At 45.8% G+C, this 22096-nt stretch overlaps 1 pseudogene; it reads right to left on the bottom strand.

The window, feature by feature from the left end:
- LOC118632093 overlaps positions 1-21806 on the bottom strand; it is a 166649-nt pseudogene extending 144843 nt beyond the window's left edge.
- Positions 21807-22096: the final 290 nt, after the last annotated feature.

The raw sequence follows: 22096 nt of genomic DNA, 5'->3' as shown, positions 1-22096 counted from the left end.
ACAGCAAAATGTAAATGCTACTTTCTGTGACCCAAGAACTCCACACAGAGTAATTCATTTGATCCTCACAATAGCCATGCAAGATAGACATTACAGTTATTTCCATTTTACAGGAAAAGAAACTGAGGCACAGGGAGGTTAAGTAACTTGTTCAAGGTCACACAGCTAGTAAGTGGTAGAGGTGCAATTCAAACCCAGGTCATCTGCTTCTAAAGTCCATGCTCCGAATCCCAAAGGACTGCGTGGTGTTAAATAAGCCTACCAGAGAAGGGGGCTGGTTAGAAGAAGGCTAGGAGGTGAGGGTTGATGAGACCCACCTATTCAGGGTGTTTTCATTGTCCCCTGACTGTCCTCCTGCAGTAACCAACAACAAAGCATCTCAACTAGGGAAGCCTGTGGCTTGTCCAGGAAGAAAGCTGTGTGCCCTGCAGCCAGGTTTGGTGGGGTAGGCATTGGGAGACACGATGGGTGTCCGCACCCCACCAGGAGCCAGGCAGGTCGGGCTGGAGCACCAGGTAGGCCTCAGCAGTGAAGCACGAGATCGAAGCCCACTCAGGATTCCAGCTGGAATTAAATAATTCAGTCGTGTGATTATTTGTTTAATGGCACCCAGCTGGCTCTAAGTGAGAAAGTAAGCAAACAATGTCTATCCTGTTCAATCATGTCCCCAGGACCTGCCTTAGAGCCTGGTGCATAGTAGGCACTCAAAAAAATTTATTCAGTGAGTGAGCAAAGAGAATAGACCTAAGCCAGTGTTTGTCAGCCGCAGCACTGTTGACATCTGCGCTGGATACTTCTTTGTCGTGGGGACCGTCCTGTGCATTGCAGGATGTTTAGCTGTGTCCTGGCCTTAGACCACTCGATGCCAAGAGTAACCCCTCCCAGATGTAACAACCAAAAAGTCTTCAGACATCGCCAATGTCTCCTGGGGGCCAAAATTGCCCCTCGTGGAGAACCACTAATACAGGCCAATGTGCTGGGCTAGCTCAAGCATGTCGGAACAAGAGAAGCTGCGTTGAATCCGCTCACCCAGTGGGCGCAAGGGGATCTGAGCACCAGAAGCCCAGAAAGGCAGAGAGAAGGTGTGAGATGGGGGCAACGCACAGGGCACCGAGAGGAACGGAGCTCGGAGCCGGGCCTGCCTTTTCGCCGCGAGGCCTGGGGTGACGTGTGCTGACTTGAACACACTGACTCGGGCAGGCAGGGAGGCAGAGAGGGCTGGCAGCAATCAGGAGGAGACAGAGGCAGACTGAGACTGGAGGGAGAACAAAAAGAGCCCCAGGCTTGGGCGGGAGCAGACTGGGCAGCAGAAATCCCCACGCAGCTCCCCAACATGCGGCCCTTTGACAGGTGGCCTTGCAACAGAGACCTTCTCTTGTCTGAGCTCTGAAGCCTGCCCTGTGCAGTGTGGCCTTGCACCCAGGAGGCCGTGGATCAAGGTGGTCTCGACAGATCTACTCGAAGGGATTAGCTGGTGACACACAGCTACATGACGGCCTCGTTATTATTACAAACACACTCTCCATCTAAGCTTCCCAACCCTGATTTGTTTATTTCAGAAAACTGTTTCCACCAAGACACCAAGCTGGGCTAGGAAAGATAGCACTGACTCAGCCATTTCCCTATCCTCGGCATAAAAGGGTCTAAAAAGAATAATTTAAGCTTCTCTGGAGTGAGATCATTTAATGAATCTCCTCGATGCTAAGAGGTTTTATATGCCTTTTTAAAAACCCTTCCCCAAGCACGGGGCTATGATATTACCTTGGAGAGTGAAGAGATGAAGTGATACACGTATGCACAGTGCACAGGGAGAAAGGAGGTGGTTTCCTTGGCAACAGCATCCATGTTCTGGCTTCCCTTGGCTAAATTGGAATGTATTGAAATATCTGCTTTGGGCGCCTCTCTTGTGAAGGGGAGGGGGGGAGAAAGCTGGCAAAAGTCCTCAGCTTTCATTTGCAAAACCAAACCATCCTTCCCTGAGCTGAGGGAAAATGAAAGCAGCAAACACAGGAAGCTCAACTGGCCCCAAAGATAGGCCTCCCCCACACACAGTCTTCCTACGTCCACTGTTCTACAGCTTTCCAAACATGCACAGCTCAACAGACCAGACGCCAGAAGTCTGCACGTGCGCTGGAAATGGAGAATGGCTCTAGGGAAAACAGACACTTACCAAAAATATCCTCAGCTGGTCAGCTCAAGCACTCGGCAACAGGGAGATAGCTGTGCACCCAAACACAGTGTCTGGCACACAGCAGGATGCCAACAGCACACTTGAAGACTTGAACTTGGAGTCACACAGACCTGGGTTTTGCCCTGGTTTCACCATCAAAGTGCCACATGACTTATACAAGATCCATAGCCCTGTGGCCTCAGTTTCCTCAAGTGTAAAGTGGAAATAAGCAACCCTTCCTACAGGGTTGCTATGAAGATTAAATTAGATGACCTATAAAGTGCCTGGCACAGAGAAAGCATTTGGTTATGTTTTTTTCTCACCACCAAGTAGCATCCTAAGTCTTTCAAATAGGTCCATTTTACCAAAAACGAGCAGATAAAGGGAGGGTGAGGGGACAGGAACAACTTCACTGAAGAACCCACCTCTTATTTGTATGTCTTTGTTCCCAAGGTACTTTTGCAAAGTTGGCATGGACCAAGCTGGGAAGGATCTGACAAGGAGGACAGAAGGTCCAACTCAGGCATAACCAGAAAACAGCCACAAGTCCAGGCGGAAGTGGGCCACCAAGACCGCGGGGGCCAGGTGGGAGCAGGCCAGGGGCGGGCAGGCGCAGAGGCTGCCAGCTGCAGCATCAGTCATCAGCAGGCCCCGCCTCGGGGCAGCTAACAGAGTGGGGAGGAGCACTGACCTCGTGTGTCGGCAACAGGGTCTTCAGAACCAGGCTCTATTTAAAGACCCTCACAGAAGATGCACCACTATTTTTTGTTCTGATATCTTATACCCTTCACTTCTCGGAAGGTCTTCCTGAAGCCTCACTTAAAATCACGCTTCAATTTATATGTATCAGGACCAAAGATTTCCCGTTAGAAGCGCAGACTGCAGTCCTGACTCCTGGACTGATGCTCTTTCTAAAGAGCCTTTGTATTCTAAAGAATACCAAACTGCCTTTTAGTCTTCTTTCTGATATTTGCTGTGTGACCTTGGGCAAAACCTTTCCAAGGTTTGGTAGCTGTGATCTACAGAATGACCACCCCTTTCTAAAGTCATGGGACTGCTGTGAAGGTCAAATGAACAGGCAGGCAGCATAGTGAGTGGAAATACACCATCTGTGTCTTTGTGTCTTCTGCTGTTATGTTCTCTGGCCATCTGTGAAACACGGTTTGCTACTTAGCTGAAGAATGTACAGGCACAGGGCTTTTCCACCAAGGGAAGGAGAAAACACAATTCAAAGTTCCTCTAGGAAAATTAACTACAACCACTCATTAATAAATATATGGGGGAGGGATATTATAGAGATATTTGCTCTGCAGATAGTAAAATGCATTCTAAAGCTACAATAATTAAAACAGTGTGGTACCAGCAAAGAAACTAGGAGACAGAGTAATGAAACAGACTCAATATACTTGAAATTTTCATACTTTTAAGACATAATTCCATATGGTTGTAGAAAAATATGGAATAGTCAGTGAATTTTGGTTTGGGGATAACTGACCTACCCACCAGGGAAAAAATTTAAATTCTGTCCCTACTTCACACCATACTTTGAAACAAATTCCAGATTGGTTAAATATTAAAATAAGAAATGAACTACATTAAGAGATAATACAGATTAATATCAAAATTCACCTTATTTTTGGGTTGTATGGCAGACATCTTTTATGGCCCTTGGCACATCCTCTCAGCCCATCTTTTGCTCTGGGCTATTGCTGTAGCAACCACTGCACTAGGTGATCTGACGACCTCTTGCTTCTGCTACACCACACCTGCCTGGCTCCCCTTCCTGCTTCTCCGACACAGCTCTGAGGGGCACCTGCAGTAGCCACCCAGCCATTTCTGTGTGTGCACAAACATGCCAGCCAGCGCCAAAGCAGTACACCCCCAGGGCAACCCTTGGCCTCGGGGGATAAGAGCCGAGGGCAACTATTTCCCACTTCCGGCATCAGGGAGCCGATTCTGAGGCACATTGCACATGATCCCCAATAGGGTCCCAACAGGCAGCCCTGTTTCCCTGTGTTGCCTTCCCTGCCCACCCTATTTCTTCCTTCTTGGCACCCCATTTTCATACTCTGGCATCACTCACCAAAATAAACCGCACACAAGCCCTCGTCACAGATGTTGCTATTGGGAGGACCCAGCTAAGATGAGTGGGGTCAGGCCTAAGTATGATACTAAATGGAGAAAACATTAAGAAAAAGTGCATAGATTCACTTTATTTACCATGTAAAACTTTCCTACAGCAAAATACCACAGACATTCATTCCTTCCCTTCCAGAAAAGTGTAAACTAAAGGCCATTAGGTGGAGCCAAGCAAGGTGGTAGACAACTATGCGAGGTGGGCAGGGGCAGGGGCACAACATGGGTATCAAAGCCCGAGAGGGCAAAGGGGACATACATGAGTGTGGGAGGTAGCCCACCTGGGGTGTCGGAGCACAGGTGGGGTGAGGAAGGCGTCTGGGGGCAGAGGACAGCCCAGAACAGGGGTCACAGCCTGAGCAGAGCGAGGCTGTGCCCGTGCGGGGAGCAGGCAGCACACGGTGCTAGAGCCTGAGTAGGGGCGAAGGTATCTGCATGGGGGGGCCGGGATGTCCCTAGGCCGTGACAGAGATGGGAAATTGATTACTACAAAGTATTGATCAAACAAGTAAACATATTGTAGATGATGAGATGGGGTACAGGTTTGTCCTGGTCATAGAAGACAGTTACAAGAATAGAAAGGGACAAAGCTAGAAAGTGCCATGGTGTATGGTCAGAATTGGAAGCATTAAACTCGTGGTTTTGTGAATATATATACACTGTCCACATATGTAGATATATAGAATAAATATAGATGTATAGATGCTTATATGTACACACATCCATGGAGAGAAACTGGGAGTAGTGGTACCCCAGTAGCAGTAAGCACACCTAGGACCCAGATTTTGGCTTCTGAATGCTATTCTCCCTAGACAGAACCAGGCTCTTGGAGAAGTGGCTGACTCCAGGGCTAGGAGGACACCTTGCTTTACCAAAAACATAAGGACGCATTGAAACAGCGTCGGGCACAACCACAGAGGTACAGAAGCCCACTTGAAGAGCACCTGCTAACCAAACCTAGGACAATTTGAGCATAAAAATAAATAAAGACATTAATGGATTATAACCCATTGTATAAAATAGAAATTATGAGTTTATACAAATAAAAATATACACATGAATACATTGAAAATTTGAAGAGGAACAAGATATTTACATAGTCTCAAAGTATCTCCCCACATACTAGGTACTAGTTACAAAGGGGAAAGGTAACTTGGCAGCGGAGAGACCTGACAGACACCACCGGAATCAGTGAGCACAGCCTCCCTCTCCTGTTCCGAGAGCAACGCACAACGTGTGTGAGCCCGTGGGATGCCACGAGAACTCAGCGGCCCTTCTGGTAGCGGCCGAATGTGAATACGCTGAAGCAAATAAGAGGAAACATCAGAAAACACTTTGATAGGCAGTCCACAAAATACCTGGACTGTGGTCTTCAAAAGTGTCAAGGTCATGAAAGTCAAGAAAAGACTGAGGAACTGTTCCAGATTGAAGGAAAATAGAGACATAACAACTAAATGATTCTGAACTGGACGCTTTTGTTACAAAAGACATTGTTGGGACAATTGGCAAAAGTTGAGCCCTGGCCAGTGTGGCTCAGTAGGTTAGGCATCGCTCTGTGTACCAAAAGGTCACTGGTTCAATTATCCATCAGGGCACAAGCCCAGGTTGTGGGCTTGATCCCTGGTGCAGGTGGGAGGCAGCCGATCAATGTTTCTCTCTCACATTTATGTTTTTCTCTCTCTCCCCTTCTCCCTTCCTCTCTCTCGAAAATCAACTTTTTTAAAGTTGAGTGGGGTCTGGGGAGTAGGTGGTGCCTGTGTATGACGTTAACTGCCTGATTTTAACAGTCATATTGTAGTTATATAAGAGAATGTCCTTGATACTTAAGTGCAGGGAAATGCACTAAAGAATTCAGGGTTGATAGGCTTCAGGTCAGCAACTTACTCTCAAATGGGTCTGGAGAGAAAAGGTCTTTGTACTGTACTTTCAACTTTTCTATAAGCTTGGGATTATTTCAAAATAAAAGTAAAAAACAAAAACTATACAATGTAAAAGACAAATTGAAAAAAAATGTAAATCATATAGTGGGATAAGAGTTAAATCCTTAACATATAAACAATGCTCCAGATTGTGTGAAAAAAATATGTAGACCAAATAGAAAAAATGACAAAAGATGAACAAATAATGCCAAAAAGTAAATGTTCAATAAACATTTTTTTTAAGTTGACCTTTTCTTGAAACCAAAGAAATGCAAATAAAAATGACACACCATAATTTTTGGCCCTTCTATTTACAAAATATATATTAAAATAATAATATCTCATCTTGGCAAAAGTGTGAAGAAACAGCTACTTTTATTTACTGCTGGTGGGAGTGTCAATTCACACACTCGTTCTGGAGGACAATTTAGCAATTTGTATCAAAAGCCTCAGAATTTTGCACGCTCGTTGCCCCAGTCAGTCGCGTCCAGGACCGTCTCCCCAGGAAACGCTCATGAATGTTACAAATAGTTATTGCAGAGTTGCTTGTAAAGAGAAACAACTTGCCCTGGCCGGTTTGGCTCAGTGGTTGAGCATCAGCCTACGGACCAGAGAGTCCCAGGTTCGGTTCCTGCTAGGGGCACGTACCACAAAAAAAAAAAAAAAAGAGAGAGAGAGAGAGAGAAACAACTTAATTTCCCCAAAATAAAGGATTATTTCAATTAAGCACAGTGCATCCAAATAACAGAATACTATAGCAACCATTAAAAATTATTTAATGAAATACGATTTAATGGCAGCTGTGCATATAAATGCAGCTGTGTATATAAATGTAGTTACATTAGCATTCATATTCAAACATGGCCTCTCTGCGCTCCACCTGCGTATCTCCCAGGTGTCGCCACCTCCCTTGCAATCTCCCCAGGGTTGCCAGGAGGTGCCGCAGGGGTCTCACGTGTTCTCGGGAGCAAACCTGGCCGTCCCTCCTGTGGGAGCCTTGGGCCAGTCAAGGAGACACTCTTCAGACAGTGTCCGACTTGGTGGGCCCTGCTCCACTCAGGAAGTGTCCCTGGCCCCATCCCACATTGCCACTCAGTTTTAGCGCTGCAGTGACCCTGTGGTGGACCTGGCCCCAAAGTGGGCCATCTCATGCTCTGAGTCTCACCACGTCTTTTAGTAACAACCCCACTCCATCAGCTTCTGCACCCCCTCTTCCATTTGGGCCAAAACGGATTCTTCAGGCCAGGCACAGCTCTCTCCTTGTCCCACCCATGTGCTCCAGAAAACAACTCCCCAAACTTCCTCCATCCAAACACAGAAACGGAAACTCCCCCCGGCAGACATAACTGCTGGGGGTGATTGGGTAGAGTCACCAGGCTCCCCCTGAAAGAAACAGCCCGCCCGGCTTTGTCTCAGCCTGCACAGTGTACTCATGGGACAGAAACATGACCAAAGTCACTAAGGAAACCCCCAGACAACCGACACTGAAAGGTCACCTGTGTTTATCTCCGTGGTGAGAGAATGAGTGTTTTGTATTTTTTGTTTATTTATCTGCATTTTATAAAATTTTCTTTTCAAATCTGTACCTTTAAATCTTTTAAATATTTACTGGAATGCAGAATAACAATGATAAAATATGTTATAAATTTCATAAAACTAAGAATACCCATAACTCACCCATATACCCACCACCCAGCTGAATACATGAAACTGACCACTCTCTTAGGCCCTGCATGACTTTCCCTGACCCCCACCCCCACAGCAGTAACCACAAATGCCACCATTTTGAACTGTGTTCTTCTTGGTCCTCATCTTGGCAAAAAAGTGAGAAAATCTCTATCATTGTTCTACATATGTTTGCATATATACCGAAACATGTATATGTACTATACAAGTACATATAATTGTATATACATAAATTTCCCATAAATAAAATTTTACTCTGCATATTCTCCTGAGATTTTCTCTTGGTGCCCAGCATCCTGTTCCAGGGACAGCTCCGTGTTGCTGTTTGAAGCTGCAGTTCCCTCGTTCTCCGCACTACGGACGCCCATGACTTACTCAGCCATTCCACTGTGATGGACATTTGGGTCATATCCTCACTGCACCACCAGGAACGTTGGGTGCACTTTCTCATCCATGTCACCCCTAAGCACATGTCCAAGAGACTTTCTAGGTTCTACTCTGTGGGACAGATCTGGGGGATCGCAGGGTGGGAGCATCTCGAACTTCTGATGATGATGCCTAATTGTCATCCCTAACAATGTGCGAACTTACTCTCCCCACCAGTGTATTAAGTGACAAGACTGTGACCCCTAGAAGGTTCAAGATGAGGACTGTCTCCTCCACGAAGCCCTCCTAGGGCACATCTTCCCTGTTGGAGTTTCTGTCAGGCACAAAAGCGATCAAACGGCACCTCTTTCTCAAAACCACAAGTCACAGAGAGCAGGAGGATGGCAGCGGGCAGGACCGGAGGGAGGGTGAGTATGTGAGAGAGTGAGTGAGTGTGTGAGAGAGTGAGTGGACGTGAAGGTAGATGACCAAACCCGAGCAGTGCAGAGACACAGAACAGAAGGTTCCTGTGCTGTGGACAGGAGCAGCCAGCTACCCGGTAAGCGACCCTTCAGGGTGCTTCTTCCTGCACCGTGGGGAGGTCTCACCATTTTGGAAGATCCCAGGTCTTCCCTGGAAGGAGGCAGTGGGAGCAGCTAGGACCCAGCAACCTGAGCCCACCAGCACACCTGGCACGATCGGACCAGTGGACACTCTGTGTCAACACAGACTAGTGCACAGTAGTGGAGCTCCCAAAGTGCCGGTCATGGAAGCTATGGACCGCCAAGAGCCCAGCACCATTCCACACAGTAGCAGCCCGATCAGAGCAACAGAAGCTGGGGAGCAGACATCCATCCCCAGGCAACAGAAGCACAGACAAGCAGCTGAGACCCATCCCCAAAAACTACAGCAAAAGCTGAGCAGGAGTTGAGCCCCACGGGGCAGCAGCACGCCCCAGCCACCAGCAGTGGGACCTGGGGCTCCACAGAGGCCTGTGCAGTCCAGTAGCCCACAAGAATGGTGGGAAGCCTGAGCCAAAGAGGGACTGGTGCCATCCAGTTGCCAGCCCACGGAACCTGCAGGGTGCGGGGTCACCAGAGAGGCCTGTGCGACCCAGCAGGGACTGTATGATCCAGTTACCCATGGGACCTGCGGGGTGCTGAAGAACCAGAGAGGCCTGCATGACCCAGCAGGGACTGTGCCATCCAGTTACCCATGGGACCTGTGAGGTGCTGAAGAACCAGAGAGGCCTGCACGACCCAGCAGGGACTGTGCCATCCAGTTACCCATGGGACCTGCAGGGTGCGGGGGCACCAGAAAGGCCTGTGCAACCCAGCTGTGTACAAGATAGGCTTAGAGGATGTGAAAGTAGGGACAGAGTGAATGGAAGCTGCACAGAGGATATCCCAGGACCAAACGGGAATTACAACTAAAATAAAGACAAATCCTCGGAAAAAGGCAACAGAAAAGCAGCAGGACAGGACCATATAACCAGGGACACTGGTAGGATCTGCAGAGGTGCAAGAGGGTGGCGAGCTGGGAGCTCACAAACAGCAGCAGTCTTAGCTGTGAACAGTGCCCTTGGGGAATAAAGACAAAGCCCACTCCACAGCGCAGAGAGCCAAGACAAAGCGCTAAATAGCCACAGCCACTCACCTGGGGGCTATGGCAGAGGGAGGGCAGACTGGGTTGGAACTCTGTGGGGACACACAGGATTTGGAGGGCACTCAGAGTTTTTGCTGAGTTGCGGCCACAAAGGACTGTGGCCAGTGTGCTCCTTCCCCAAGCTGTAGGGAAAAGCAGCAACCCCCATCCACCTAGGAGAGTCATCCTTTTTCAGGTGAGGCAAAGAAATGCAAATTGAGGCTCATTAACAACCAGCATCTATCCCACCCTCTGGAAATCCTCTTATGCAGATCAACAGGGCTACATTCCGAGGAACTGAGTAACTGAGACTACTAGCCACCAGGAAAAAGCTAGATGATAACTGAACCTTTCCTGGGCTTGCAAATCTACCCAGGAAAGTAAGACGTAACAGTGGTATTTAATGTGGGCCCACCCAGGCTCATCCAAACCTAGTAGAGGGAGCCAAAACAGCAGAACACCAAAACCCACAGGGAAAATTTGGCAGGCTCCAAAACCCACTAAGATAGCCAAAATGGTGAAACAAAGAAACAAAACCCAAATAAAAGAACAAGAGAACTCTATCAAAGATGAAATAAATGAAATGCAGTTAAGCAAATTATCAAAGGTAGAGTTCACAGCCATGATCTTGAGGAAGATCAACAGCATGAGTTAAGGACATCAGCACCATGAGTAAAGATATAGAAACATTGAAAACCAATCAAGTGGAAATGAAGAATGACATAGCAGAAATAAAGAACACATTGGAAGGACTAACCACCAGAGTAGAGGAAGCTGAAGACCGGATCAGTGAATTAGAAGACAGCGTAGAAAAAATCAACCAATCAGAAAACCAAAAGAAAAAAACAATTAAAAAACAGGAAGACAGCTTAAGAGAACTGTGGGACAATTGGAAATGTAATAACATTCACATCATAGGAGTCCCCGAAGAGGAAGAAAATGGGCAAGGGCTAGAGAATATATTTGAAAAAATAGTAACAGAAAATTTCCCTAACTTGGTGAAGGAAGAAGGCATTCAAGTTTAAGAAGCACAAGGAGCCCCAAGTAAGAAGAACCCAAACAGGTCCACACCAAGACACATAGTAATTAAAATGCCAAAAATTAAAGACAAACAGAGAATCCTAAATGCAGCAAGAGATAAATAACAGGTTACCTACAAAGGAAACCCCATAAGGCTCTCAGCTGACTTCTCAAAAGAAACTCTACAGGCCAGAAGGGAATGGCATGAAGTAATCAAAGTCAAGAAAAACAAGGATCTGACTCCAAAATACTCTATCCAGCAAGGTTATCATTCAAAATAGGTCAAATAAAAAGCTTCCCAGACAAAAAAAAAAAAAAGGCTAAGGGAATATATTAACACCAAACCAGCACTGCAAGAAATGTTAAAAAAAAAAAAAAAAATGCTGTAATTAGTAGAAGAAATAAAAAAATATATAACCACACTAAACAAAAATGGCAATAAATAAGTACATATCAATTATCACCTTAAATGTGAATGGTTTAAATGCTCTGATAAAAAGACACAGAGTAGCTGACTGGATAAGAAAGTATGACTCACATATATGTTGTTTAAAAGAGACCCACCTCACAACAAAAGACTCACATAGGTTGAAAGTGAAGGCATGGCAAAAATCTTTCAAGGAAACAAAAACAAAACAAAACAAAAAAAGCTGGGGTAGCAATACTCATATCTGATAAAGTAGATTTCAAAATGAAGACCATAACTAGAGACAAAGACAGCTATTACGTAATATGAAAAGGATCTATCCAACAGGAAGATATAACCTTGGTAAACATATATGCACCCAATATAAGAGCAGCAACATATATTAAAAATCTTCTGGAGGACTTCAAAGAAGAAATCAACAGCAATACAACCATAGACTGGATAGATCATCTAGACAAAAAATTATCAAGAAAACTTCAAAAGAGACTCCAAATGAAGCACTAGACCAAATGGATTTAATAGATATCTACAGAGAATTACACCCCAAAACTACAGAATACACATTCTTCTCAAGTGCACATGGGACATTCTCAAAGATAGACCACATGATAGGACACAAACTAAATTTCTACAAGTTCAAGAAGATTGAAATCATATCAAGCATTTTCTCGTATCACAATGCCATGAAACTAGAAATCAATTGCAACAAGAACATGCAAAGACATTTCAACACATGGAGGCTAAATAGCATGTTATTAAACAATGAATGGGTTACCGAGGAGATCAAGGAAGAAATTAAAAACTTCCCGGAAACCGATGAAAATGAACACATAACAACACAAAATCTGTGGGATGCAGTGAAAGCAGTTCTGAGAGGGAAGTTCATAGCACTACAGGCCTACCTCAAGAAACAAGAAAAATTTCTAATTGACAGTCTAACCTCACAACTTAAAGAATTAGAAAGCAAACAAAAAGAAAACCCCAGAGCAAGTAGAAGGAAGGAAATAGTCAAGATCAGTGCAGAAATAAATGACATGGAGACCAAAAAAAAACAATTCAAAGGATCAATGCAACAAAGAACTGATTCCTTGAAAAGATAAACAAGATTGATGGACCCTTAGCTACACTCACCAAGAAACAAAGAGAGAGAACCCAAAGACACAAAATCAGAAATGAAAGAGGAGAAATAATAACTGACACCACAGAAATACAAAGGATTGTTAAAAAATATTATGAACAATTACGCGTCAACAAATTCGACAATCTAAGTGAAATGGACAAATTTCTAGAAACACATAGTCCCCTAAAACTAAACCAGAATGAGATAGAAAACTTGAACAGACCAATAACAACAAAAGAAATTGAAGATGTATTCAAGACTCTCCCAGCAAACAAAAGCCCAGGCCCAGACTGCTTCACGGGGGAATTTTACCGAACATTCGAAGAAGAACTAATACCCATTCTCCTCAAACTATTTCAAAAAATTTAACAAGGCAGAAGACTTCAAAACTCATTTTATGAGGCCAGCATAATTCTAATTCCAAAACCAGAAAAAGACACTACAAAGAAGGAAAACTAGAGGCCAATATCCCTGATAAACATAGATGCCAAAATCCTGAACAAAATACTAGCAAATCGAATCCAGCAATACATCAAAAAAATTATTCGCCATGACCAAGTGGAATTCATCCCAGGGATGCAAGGCTGGTACAATATTTACAAATCAATAAATGTGATACACCACATAAACAAAATGAAAGATAAAAATTATATGATCATATCAATAGATACTGAAAAAGCCTTCGACAAGATCCAGCACCCATTTCTGATAAAAAAGCTCAGCTATGTGGGAATAGAGGGATCATATCTCAACATAATAAAGGCCATATATGAAAGATGTACAGCCAACATCATACTCAAGGGGCAAAAACTAAAAGCATTTTCCTTAAGAACAGGAACAAGACAAGGATGCCCACTTTCGCCACTCTTATTTAACATAGTACTGGAAGTCTTAGCCTCAGCAATCAGACAGAAAGAAAAAAAAGGGGGGAATCAAATTGGAAAGGAGGAAGTGAAACTGTCATTATTCGCAGATGATATGATACAATACATAGAAAACCCCAAAGACTCCATCAAAAATCTACTAGACTTAATAAATGAATTTGGCAAAGTAGCAGGATACAAAATTAAAGTCAAGGAATCAATGGCATTTTTATACACCAATGATGAATTCACAGAAAGAGAAACTAAAAAAACAATCCTATTTACCATCGCAGCAAAAATATTAAGATACCTAGGAATAAACTTAACCAAAGAAGTAAAGGACCTATTTGCAGAAAACTATAGGTCATTGAAAAAAGAAATAGAGGAAGATATAAAAAAGTGGGAGCACATACCTTGTTCATGGTTTGGAAGATGTAACATCATTAAAATGTCCATATTACCCAAAGCAATCTATAGATTCAATGCAATCCCCATCAAAATACCAACGACATACTTCACAGAACTAGAACAAATACTTCAAAAGTTCATATGGAACCAAAAAAGACCCCGAATAGCCACAGCAATCTTGAAAAAGAAGAACAAAGTAGGAGGGATCACATTACCAGATTTCAGGTTATACTACAAAGCTACTGTAATCAAAACAGCCTGGTACTGGCATAAGAACAGGCATGTAGATCAATGGAACAGAATAGAGAACTCAGAAATGGACCCAAGACAATATGCTCAATTAATATTCGACAAAGGGGGCAAGAGCATACAGTGGAGTAAAGACAGCCTCTTTAATAAATGGTGTTGGGAAAATTGGAGAACTACATACAAAAAATTTGAAACTAAACCATCAACTTATACCATACACAAGAATAAACTCAAAATGGATAAGAGACTTAAATGTGACTCATGAATCCATAAAAATCCTAGAAGAAAATGTAGGCAACAAAATTTCAGACATCATACACAGCAGAATTTTCACTGATACATCTCCTAAGGCAACAGAAACAAAGAAAAAAATGAACACATGGGACTACATCAAACTAAAAAGCTTCTGCACAGCAAAAGAAACAACCACCAAAATGGAAAGGCAACTCACTCTACAGGAGAGCATAATTGCCAATGATACATCAGGTAAGGGGTTAATTTCTAATATATTTAGAGTGCTCATACAGCTCAACAAAAGGAAGACAAAGAACCCAATTAAAAATGGGCAGAGGAACTAAATAGACAGTTCTTCAAACAGGATTTACAAATGTTCAAGAGACATATGAAGAAATGCTCAACATCACTAATCATCAGAGAGATGCAAATTAAAACAACAATGGGGTATCACCTCACACCTGTCAGAATGGCCGCCATCAACAAATAAACAAGTGTTGGCGAGGGTGTAGAGAAAAGGGGACTGTAGTATACTGCTACTGGGAATTCAGACTGGTGCAGCCACTATCGAAAACACTATGGTGTTACGTCAAAATATTAAAAATTGAACTGCCATTTGACCCAGTGATCCCACTTCTAGGAATATACCCTAAGAAGCCTGAAACACCCATCAGAAAGAATATATGTACCCCCATGTTCATAGCAGCACTATTTACAGTAGCTAAGATCTGGAAACAGCCCAAATGTCCATCAGTAGACAAATGGATAAAAAACCTGTGGTATATATACACAATGGAGTACTATGCAGCTATAAGAAAGAAAGATCTCTTATCCTTTGAGACGACATGGAGGGACCTGGAGAGTATTATCGTAAGCAAAACAAGCCAAGCAGAGAAAGACAAATATCATATGATCTCACTTATTTGTGGAATATAATGAACATAACAGTCTGAGGAATGGGGTAGCCCCAGAGACGTGGAAGTGGGATACAGACTGGCAATCCCCAGAAGAGTGTCGGGGAGAGATAAACCACAGAACTTATATGCATGTATGCATGAACAATGCACATGGACAACAAAGCTGGAGACAGGGCGGGGAGGGGGGGTATCAGCGAGGGGAAAAGGAGAAACATCTGTAACAAAAATAAATAAATTTATTTATTTTAAAAACACACAAGTCACGTTTTAGAATAACCTGAGTCATGCCCTGCTCTCCCGACTCATCCTTGGCTTTCCTTGGTTCCCTCTGGGCTCTCTGAGTTATGTTCTTGGTAGAGTTCTTTGCCACCCAGAGCCAGAGAAGCCTCTCTGAAGTGCCATGGAAGGAGCCCTGGGATGGGCAATAAGAGGCCTGGACCATGGGCCAGTCCCTGTCCCCACTCGCCAGGTGGCCTCGGGCAGCCAGCCTTTCTGCTGTGGAACGAGACCAGGGTTCAGGCTGGATAGACTCTGAGGCCCCTCCCACTCTCAAGCTGCATCGCTAAGTCTTCCCACTGCCCTTGCACCTGCCTGACAATGTCAGCCACAGAGGGGGCAACAACTGGGGCACATCCGGACTCCTCACCAGGCCCTCACCCCAAAACATCATGTGAGCTGTGCAGTGGGAAGAGACAGTGATTTCCTGGATTCACATCTGCTTTGCCTTAGCCCGGTGACAAAAGCTGCATGGGAGCCCCCACCATCCCATCTGTCTGCCCTGGTTCCCCTGAGACCCCTCACACCAGGAGCCCTGGATAAGAGTTCCAAATCGGAAGCTTTGTGTCCTCCTCTCCCATTTGTCTCCCTGACTGTGTTAAAGAATGGAGTTGTCAGACCTGGATCTGAGTCCTGGCTGGCTTTTCTGCCTGTGTGACCTTGAGTTAGTCACATACCCTCTCTGAGCTTCTGTTTTCTTGTATATAAAATGATGACAAAAGCCCTGGCCAGTTTGGCTCAGCAGTTAGAGTGTCAGCCTGCAGACCAAAGAGTCACGGGTTCGCCCTGGCCAGTTTGGCTCAGCGGTTAGAGCGTCGGCCTGCGGTCCGGAGAGACCCGGGTTCAGTTCCCGCTAAGGGCACGTACTTCGGTTGCAGTTTGTCCCCGGCCCTGGTTGGTCGTGCGGGTGGCAGCCACTCGATGTGTCCCTTCACGTCGATGTTTCTCACTCTCTCTCCCTTCCTCTCTCTCCCTCCCATTCTATCTGTACAAAAAAATGGAAAAATATCCTCGGATGAGGATAAAAAACAAAACAAAAAACAAAGAGTCACGGGTTCTATTCCCGTCAAGGGCTCGTACCTCCGTTTCGGTTGGGTCTTGGCCCTGGTCGGGTTGTGTGGGAGGCAGCCAGTCCATATGTCTCTCTCACATAAATGTTTCTCTCTCTCTCCCTCACACTCTGTCTGAATATAAGTGGAAAAATATCCCTGAGTGAGGATTTTTTTTAATGATGACAATATCTCACCAGCATATTTGTGTGATAGTGATCTCAGATATGAGACCACACACCTGGAGCACTTAGCACAATGCCTGGCACGTTGGGCACGCTCAGTAAATGAGGGCTACTATTACAGCAGGGGTCCCTTTGAGTGTAGACCAGTGAGCCTGCGCTTGGAGAATTCAGCCCTTCCCAGCTTGCCCCTATTACAGAGAGAGAATTTTTGGAAACTTCAGCCTGCTGGAGATGTTATTTTATAAGCGAGGAAATGGAGACTCCGAGAGGGTAAGTGATTCACTGAAGGTCACACAGGCAGAAAAGCCAGCCAGGACTCAGATCCAGGTCTGACAACTTCATTCTTTAACACAGTCAGGGAGACAAATGGGGGACGAGGACACAAAGGTTCTTATTCGAAACTTCTGTCCTAGGGCTCCTGGTGTGAGGCGTCTCTGGAACCAGGGCAGAGAAGCAAACAGACCTGGTTTTACCCGGTCCTCAAGAAGGCGACAGAGCAGCCTGGAGAGGTGTCAGCAGGGACCAAGGAGAGAGACCTGCCAGAGAGGCCGAGGCTCAGGCAGAAACATCGGAGACTACAAGCTTCTGAAGAGGCAACACTCCCTCGCCCCTTCCAAAGGCTTTGCTGTTTCACTGAACTGGATTGAAAGGGAGTTTATTGCTCAAAAATTCTCCTGGTACTGTGTGTGTCCCTCTCCTGATGTACTGAGAACAGTCTGCATGTGGAGGCGTGATGTGTGTGTGTATACATGTGTGTGTGTATACATGAACACCCATGGCAAGCCCTCACTCCACTCTGTGGAATCACACTAGCACAGGGATTGCGTTGGGATCATCCCTGGACTTCATGAACCTTCCAGAGGTTTACACGGGAGTGCACACAACAAATACGTGTTTATCATGTACTGATTGAACACCTGTTTACGGTGAGCCAGGGGCTTGATAGGTGCTGGGCAAACAGATGCAACCACACCAAAGCGCCTGCACTCAAGGACCTCACGATCCAGTGGAGACAGCAGGCCAAAGTCAACTGTGGGAGCAGCCAGAGCGAAAGCAGTCTAATCAGAAGCAGGAGTCTGTGCAAAGGCACGGAGGCGAGAAGGGCTTCGTGTGTCCAGTGTGGTGAGCTGGCTGGAGCGGCTGCAGCTTTGGCTCCATGGAGAGGCCGGTAGGGCACCAACAACAAAGGGCCTCTCGAGGCAACGGAGAGCCATGGAAATCTTCGAGATAAGTCTGTCCTAGCACAATCACTCAGGCTGTACAGAGAATGAACCGAAAATTAAATGTATGAGAGAATAAAGTGGTAAAGCTTAGTAAAAGGATTGGAAGAAAAGCTGAAGAAAGATCTCAAAAAGGAAATCAAACGTACAAAGGGGAAAAAACGTAGCTAGAGAACCTATCCAAGAAGGCTAATGTATAAATTATTATGAGTTCCCAGAAAAAGAGAACCAAAAGAAATAGAGGGAAGGAAGTCATCCAAGAAATAAATTGGGAAATTTTCCCAGAACTAAAGGGCATGAATTTGTAAACAGAAAGGTCCGGTAAGTGCGTGACACAATGGATAAAAATAAGCCTCAGCACGAACAGTGGAGCAAGGTCAGGTCTCGGACCCCTGGCAGCCACGAGAAGAGCCCACGACCCCCTCATCTTTCACAGGGGTGGGGGAGGTAATATACTAGGAACTAGGAAACAGGATGACATTGACTGCTTTACATTACTGGAAACCAAAAGATAATGGTGAAAGTGCTTCGTAGTTTTAAAAGAAAAAAATCCAATTCTGAATTCTATAGTCAGTCAATTAATCCAGGGTGATTTTCAGAAAGGCAACATTTTTGCTTCTCATGGACCCTTTCTTGGAAGCTATTGGAGGATGTGCTCTGCCAAAACAAAGTCGTAAACCAAATAGAAGAAGACTAAAGATCCAGGAGAGATGGGAAGGGCATCTCTAGGATGGTGACAGAGACCCCAGGATGAGGTGGTGGCCAGGCAGAGGGCACTGCCGCTCCGAGGGCTCTGGGTCCATTGGTGGGACCATGCGGGAGATGAGACGGAAAGAATACCAGAGGCACATGAAGACCTCGAGAGAAGACACAGGCAATCGGGAAAGACTTCGGGACCAAACTGGTGATAAATGCATAGACAGGCAAACAAGCAAAGACACAGGACAGCCAATAGCTCTAGGGAAACAAAACGTCGTGCAGGAAAAAAATAAATAAAGTGTAACACATGGAACTTGTTGATTCTTTAAACAATAAATGTACATGACTTTGACAAAGTTGAAAAATAGCCCTGGCCGATTTGGCTCAGCGGTTAGAGCGTCGGCCTGCGGTCCAGAGAGACCCAGGTTCAGTTCCCGCTAAGGGCACGTACCTCGGTTGCAGTTTGTCCCCCGCCCTGGTTGGTCATGCGGATGGCAACCACTTGATGTGTCCCTTTCACGTTGATGTCTCTCTCTCTCTCTCTCTCTCTCTCTCTCTCTCTCTCTCTCTCTCTCTCTTCCTTTCTCTCCCTCCCACTCCATGTGAACAAAAAATGGAAAAATGTCCTTGGGTGAGGATAAAAAAATAAAATAAAGAAATAAAAACAGTCCACTTATTGATATGGATACATTATGGTCTTCCTACCTTCCCTCCTGCTTCCCCAAAGTGCCCAGAGGAGGGCCACCAAACCCAGACACCCCTCTGCCTGTTCCCAAGTAGGCAGCTTCCCTTTCAGGAACAGGAGTTATTTGGCCCCAGACAGGGGAAAAACAAGAAAATAAATTTGAGAAGAGACCTGTGAGACTAAAAAGAGAAAGCTGGTAATTAGAGCTTCGGACAGATCATAAATTCCAAACCTCACAAATAAGGCTTTACAAGTGGAGTGTGGATAATTGATCCCCCAGCCTGGAGAACCCAGCAGATCGCCTTCATCCCACTCTTTGTCTCGTGCATTTTAAATAATTTAGTTCTTTTGAGAACCGGAAATACTGCCTGTGCAGAATCAGACAGCTCACTCCACGGGGTGCCAATTTAGGGTCTCCACAGTGGGTTTGGCCAGAGACGCTTGCCTTGAAGCCTGCAGATGTGTATCCAGTCAAACCACAGCGATCAGGGCCGGAGCTGGGCCTGCTCCGTCCAGTCTGCACCTGCAGTGGCAGCCCTCGCCAACCCGGCCACTCCACTGGGGGACAGCCATGTGTGGGGCACCAGGCCGAGAGGATGGTGCCAGCACTTGGATGTGAAAGGCCCACAGCACTTCAGGCTACTCAGATAAGCCCCAAGGATCATGTCCAGCTCTGGCTACCCATGTTCAGCAGGTAGCAGGTGCTGGTCACTTCTCAGTTCCAGATGCTTCTCACTCCAGGCTGGGAGCAGGACTTGGTCCTCTCCATCCATGATGCCATCTGATCCTCACAATAGTCCAGTGAGGTAGATGGTGGTATTAGACCCATTTCACAGATAAAGAAACTGAGGATGAAAGAAGCAAAGTGCTTTGCCTAAGACCTCACAACTGAGAGACAGTAAAGCTGGGATTTGAATCCAAGTCTGTCTGCCTCCAAAGTCTACCTTCCTAGGCTCCTTTGAGCACTTCCTCTGGACCAGCACATCTGTAGGGGGAAAGGGGCCAGGCCAGACACAGTCCTGCCTGCTATCGTGAGCTCCTTGCTAGAGGGCTGGTGAGCACAGGTGCAGAGGAGAATGATCTGGGGTGACAGTGATGTGTACGGGGCTACCCTACCCGCTCCTCACTGGGAATGGCCTGGGAAAGAGGAGACCCGCAGGCATAGGAAGTCTCCTCATGGACATGGTCATTCAGAGCAACCCCTAAAACTCAACCAAACCCAGGGGGTAGAAATCATAGGAAGGCCAACTGGCCCTTTGGGAAGAGAGTTGAGCTGGAGGGGTCCACTCTGCAAGAGCATGAGATCCCTGGTGCGGAGAAGTATTTGAGCTGAAGCCAGATGTACTTTGTCAGAAATGCAGCTCAGAGGATTCTTGAACTGGGGACAAGAGACAAGAGCCCTCTACTCTATGTTCTGGTCTATCTTCCCCTTCTCAGAACATCTATCACCACTTTCAGCCATCTGAAAAACTGGGATAAAAATAGCCCCTGCCTCACCAAGAGGTTAGGAGGACCAAGTGGACTTGGACAGTTTGAGAGATTTGCCCGAGGTCACACTGCCTGAAGGCAGGGAGCAGGATCTTTTCACTGCATGGTCTTCCTTTTAAAGCAGCTCTAAGAAACCAGTGGGGTTAGCACAACTTCCAGTGAACAACAGGTGCGAAAGCCTTCTATTAACTACTGCGCCTGACAATTGTGAGGAGAGGAGGCCGGGAGTTGGAGCACACTGAAACCCTGCAGACCCTGAGATGAAGGGAAATATGCAAATGAGGTATTATGAAATTGATCCTGGGAGAAGGCAGTGGGGGAAGCAAGATGGCGAAGAGGCCATGTAATGACACAATTACAGGTAAAGTCTCAGCATGGCCTGACGCTGCAAGGAGCTCAGGAGTGTCAGTTATACCCCCAGGGTTTGTCCCACCTTGAAGCAAAGGAGCTAGGCTTTCACAGTCCTGCCTTGGTTGATCATGGGTTACAGGCCACTCCGGAGGCACTTCCTGTTCTCAGCGCCTCTGGGTGAAGCAGCTGGAAATAGCCTGAAGGTGGTCAGTCTTCTGAAGAAGCTTGCAACTATCAGCTGCTAGGAGAAACCATGCAGGAGTTAGGGATGGACAAATGGAACTCCTAAAGGAAATCCAAAGGGATCTGAGTAGAGAATTGACGGTGTCTACTACACAGGTCCACAATATACATGTTCTCATTTTATTAATATTCAACACAATAAAGAGGATATTATTAGCCCAACTTTACAGATGAAGAAACTAAGCCTCAGAAAGTGACTCACTCAAGGACCCACAGTGAATGAGATCAAGTCTCTCTGCCTCCAAAGTCATGCTGCACCTCTCCCTCTGCTCCATTCTCCAGCCCTCCCAGCACTGGTCACCTAGCCCTGCTCTTCTCACAGACCCTGCACTCTGCGCACTCCTCCCACACCACACAGGGTCACGGTGCTCTCGGAGGTGGAAGTAATGGACACAGAGGCGTTGGTGGTACAGACGTTGGCAATGACAGTGGTAGTGATGATAACAGCCATAAGTCTGATTGTGTCGATAGAAACAGGATGATGATGTCGGTTGTGGGGATAAGAGTATTGGGACGATGAAACTGGTGAGAGTACTGGTGGTGATAGTGATGAAGATAGCACTGGTGTTCGTGCAGTGAAGCAGGTGATGGTGGTGATAGAGGTGGTTATGGTGGTAGTGATGGAGATAGTGTGATGGTAGCAGTGGAGGGGACAATGGTGATGATGCTAATGGCTGTGGCCAAGATAGTATTGGCATTGTGGAGGTGATGATCATGATGACATTGTGGAGGTGATGATCA

The sequence above is a fragment of the Molossus molossus genome, unplaced genomic scaffold (assembly GCF_014108415.1).
Source record: "Molossus molossus isolate mMolMol1 unplaced genomic scaffold, mMolMol1.p scaffold_m16_p_17, whole genome shotgun sequence".
In the NCBI taxonomy this organism is placed as follows: domain Eukaryota; kingdom Metazoa; phylum Chordata; class Mammalia; order Chiroptera; family Molossidae; genus Molossus; species Molossus molossus.
The sequence above is the reverse complement of the archived record's forward strand: the minus strand, read 5'-3'. Positions and strand labels throughout refer to the sequence as shown.